Source organism: Camellia sinensis, chromosome 12 (assembly GCF_055761805.1).
Source record: "Camellia sinensis isolate YWXY chromosome 12, ASM5576180v1, whole genome shotgun sequence".
NCBI classification, from domain to species: domain Eukaryota; kingdom Viridiplantae; phylum Streptophyta; class Magnoliopsida; order Ericales; family Theaceae; genus Camellia; species Camellia sinensis.
In genome coordinates, this window is record NC_138972.1 from 24,200,001 (window position 1) to 24,204,707 (window position 4,707).

Below are 4,707 nucleotides of genomic sequence, written 5' to 3' on the forward strand. Positions count from 1 at the left end.
TGCCATGGCACCTCCTTGGCAAGCATGTCGTGCCACTGCCCTGGCCAGCATGCCATGCCACAGCGTTGCCCAGCATAGCCAAGGCTGGCATGCCGTACCACGGTGGCGGCCGGCATGCCAAGCCACGGCGTTGCCCGGCACGCCAAGGCGGGCATGCCAAGCCACGGCCTTGGCCCACATACCTTGCCACGGCATTGCCCAGCGTGCCATGCCTTAGCCTTGGCCAGCATATCTTGCCACGGCCAACATGCCACTGCCTTGGCCAGCCTGCCGTGCCTTAGCCTTGGCCAACATAGCATGCCAACGCCTTAGCCTTGGCCAGCATGCCACGCAACGGCCATGCTAAGCATGCCGCTGCGTGCCATGCCATGCCACGGCCTCGGCCCGCACGGCATGCCCCAGCGTTGCCCAGCATGCCCAGGCCGGAATGCCATGCCACGGCCTCAGCCCGCAAACCATTCCATGCCACGGCCACGGTCTCGGCCCGCATGCTTTGCCACGGCGTTGCCCAGCATGCCATGCCACACCGTTGCCCTAGCGTGTCATGCCTTAGCCTTGGCCAACAAGCCATGCCACGGCCTCGGCCCGCTTGGCATGCGACAGCGTTGCCCGGCATGCCTTGCCACGGTGTTGCCCAGCATACCAAGGCCGGAATGCCATGCCATGGCCTCAGCCCGCATGCCATGCCACAGCGTTGCCCAGCATGCGAAGGCCAGAATGCCATGCCACGGCCTCGGCCCGCATGGCATGCCACAGCGTTGCCCAGCATGCCTTGCCCCGGCATTGCCCAGCATGCCAAGGCCGGAATGCCATGCCGCGGCCACGGCACGCATGCCATGCCACAGCCTCGGCCCGCATGCCATGCCCCAGCCTCGGCCCGCATGCCTTGCTACGGCGTTGCTCAGCGTGCCATGCCTTAACCTTGGCCAACATGCCATGCCATAGGCTCGGTCCGCATGGTATGCCACAACATTGCCCAGCATGCCAAGGCCGGAATGCCATGCCACGGCCTCGGCCAGCATGCCATGCCACGGCCTCAGCCAGCATGCCATGCCACGGACTCGGCCCGCATGTCTTGCCACAACGTTGCCTAGCATGCCATGCCTTAGCCATGGCCTCGGCCAGCACGCCATGCCACAGCCTCGGCCCGCATGCCTTCCCACGGCATTACCCAGCATGCCATGCGTCAGCGTTGCCCAGCTTGCCATGCCTTAGCCTTGGCCAACATGCCATGCCACGACCTCGGCCCGCATGGCATGCCATAGCATTGCTCAGCATTCCAAGGCCAGAATGCCTTGCCACGGCCTCGGCCCGCATGCCTTGCGGCCGCCTTGGCCCAGCGTGCCTTGCCACGGCGTTGCCCAGCGTATCATGCCACCGCCACAGCCAGCATGCCATGCCACCGCCCTGGCCAGCCTGTCATGCCTTAGCCTTGGCCAACATGCCATGCCAACACCTTAGCCTTGGCCAGCATGCCACGCCACGGCCATGCCGAGGATGCCATGGCACCGCCTTGGCAAGCATAGCCAAGGCTGGCATGGTGTGCCACAGCCGCGGCCGGCATGCCAAGCCATGGCGTTGCCCAGCACGCCAAGGCGGGCATGCCATGCCACGGCCTCGACCCACATACCTTGCCACGGCGTTGCCAAGCGTGCCATGCCTTAGCCTTGGCCAGCATGTCATGCCACGGCCAGCATGCCACTGCCTTAGCCAGCCTGCCGTGCCTTAGCCTTGGCCAACATGGCATGCCAACACCTTAGCCTTAGCCAGCATGCCATGCCTTAGCAATGGCCTCGGCCAGCACACCATGCCATGGCCTCGGCCCGCATGCCTTGCCACGGCGTTACCCAGCATGCCATGCCTTAGCCATGGCCTCGGCCAGCACACCATGCCACGGCCTCGGCCCGCATGCCTTGCCACGGCATTACCCAGCATGCCATGCGACAGCGTTGCCCAGCATGCCATGCCTTAGCCTTGGCCAACATGCCATGCCACGACCTCGGCCCGCATGTCATGCCACAGCGTTGCCCAGCATGCCAAGGTCGGAATGCCTTGCCACGGCCTCGCCCCGCATGCAATGCCACGGCCTCGGCCAGCATGCCATGCCACGGCCTCGGCCCGCATGCCTTGCCATGGCATTGCCCAGCATGCTGTGCCACAATGTTGCCCAGCGTGCCATGCCACAGCCTTGGCCCCCATACCTCGGCCCCAGCCCGCATGCCTTGCCACGGCGTTGCCCAGCATGCCATGCCACAACGTTGCTTAGCGTGCCATGCCTTAGCCTTGGCCAATATGCCGTGACACGCCCTCGGCCCGCATGGCATGCTACAGCGTTGCCTAGCATGCCAAGCCCGGAATGCCGTGCCACGGCCTCGGCCCGCATGTCGTGCCACGGCGTTGCCCAGCGTGCCATACCTTAGCCTTGGCCAACGTGCCATGCCACGGCCTTGGCCCGCATGACTCAGGCCCGGCCTGCGTACCTTACCACGGCCCTGCCTTGCGTGCCATGCCACAGCGTTGCCCAGCGTGCCATGCCTTAGCCTTGGCCAGCATGCCATGCCATAGCCTTGGCCCGTATGCCATGCCACAGCCTTGGCCCGTATGCCATGCCACAGCCTTGGCCCGTATGCCATGCCACAGCGTTTCACAGCATGCCAAGGTCGGAATGCCATGCCACGGCCTCGGCCCGCATGCCATGCCACGGCTAAGGCCGGAATGCCACGCCACGGCCTAGGTCCGCATGCCTTGCCACAGCGTCGCCCAGCGTGCCATGCCTTAGCCATGGCCTCGGCCAGCACGCCATGCCACAGCCTCGGCCCGTACGCCTTGCTATGACTTTGGCCCGCATGCCCTGCCACGGCGTTGCCCAGCATACCATGCGACAGCGTTGCCCAGCTTGCCATGCCTTAGCCTTGGCCAACATACCATGCCACGACCTCGGCCCGCATGGCATGCCGCAGCGTTGCCCTGCATGCCAAGGCCAGAATGCCTTGCCACGGCCTCGCCCCGCATGCCATACAACGGCCTCGCCCAGCATGCCATGCCACGGCCTCAGCTCACATGCCTTGCCATGGCGTTGCCCAGCATGTCGTGCCACAGCGTTGCCAAGCGTGCCATGCCGCGGCCTCGGCCCCGGCCCGCATGCCTTGCCACGGCGTTGCCCAGCATGCCATGCCACAGCGTTGCTCAGCGTGCCATTCCTCAGCCTTGGCCAATATGCCATGCCACAGCCTTGGCCCACATGGCATGCTACAGCATTGCCCAGCATGCCAAGGCCAGAATGCCGTGCCACGGCCTTGGCTCGCATGCCGTGCCACGGTGTTGCCCAGCGTGCCATGCCTCAGCCTTGGCCAACATGCCATGCCACGGCCTCGGCCCGCATGGCATGCTACAACGTTGCCTAGAAAGCCAAGGCCGGAATGCCATGCCATGGCCTCGGCTCGCTGCCATGCCACAACGTTGCCCAGCATGCCAAGGTCGGAATGCCATGGCACGGCCTCGGTCCGCATGCCTAGCCACGGCCTCGACTAGCATGCCATGCCACGGCCTCGGCCCGCATGCTTTACGGCCGCCTTGGCCAGTATGCCATGCCACAGCGTAGCCCAGCGAGCCATGCCTTAGCATTGGCCAACATGCCATGGGCACTGCCCTGCCCAGCATGTCATGCTACCGCCACGGCCAGCATGACATGCCACTGCGTAGCCCATCATGCCACGGCCGGCAAGCCATACCACGGCCGCGGCCGGTATGGTAAAGCCATGGCGTTTCCCAGCTTGCCAAGGCAGGTATGCCATGCCACGGCCTCGGCTAGCATGCCATGCCACAGCCTCGGCCAGCATGCCATGCCACAGCCTCGGCCAGCATGCCATGCCAGGGTCTCGGCCCGCATGCCTTGCCACGGCGTTGCCCAGCATGCCATGGCGCCGTCTTGGTCAGCATGCCATGCCAAGGCACCGCCTTGTCCAGCACGCCGTGCCACAGCAACATGCCAAGGCTGGCATGCCAAGCCACGGCGTTGCCCTGTATGCCATGCCATGGCCTTGGCCCTGGCACGTCCTTGGCCAGCATGCCGTGGCACCGCCTTGGCCGGCATGCCATGCCACGCCATAGCGTTTCCCCGCAGGGCCAGGCCGGCATGCCATCCTAAGGCGTTGCCCAGCATGCCACGGCCTTGCCACGCATGCCATGCCAAGGCCAATGGCTTGTGCCAGCATGCCATGCCAAGGCCTTGGCCAGCAGCATGGCATGCCACGGGCTGGGCAAGCATGCCACGCCACGGCCTTGGCTAGCTACATGGCATGCCATGGCCTCGGCGAGCATGCCATGCCAAGGCCAAGGCCAAGGCAGCGTGCAAGGCCGCGGGCAAGCGCAAGTCCCCGTGCAAGGCCATGGCCATGGTGAAGGCCACGGGCAAAGGCCAAGTCCCCGTGCAAGGCCAGGGCCTTGGCCATGGCATGCCACCGCCTTGATCGCTCTTTTTGAACATGATGCTTTTATATTCTTACCCAAACTGTGCCACACAATTAAAAATGCACTACAATTAATTTTAAATGTCATTCCCTATTTTTTTGCAATTTTTCTTGAGTTTTTCGAATTTTTTAAGCCTTTATTTGGCCAAAAGAATGAAAATAAAATTAAAAAAATTAAAAAAATAATTTAATAATTTCTATAATTACTAGTGCCTCGTCCTTTAATTATAGGAATTTT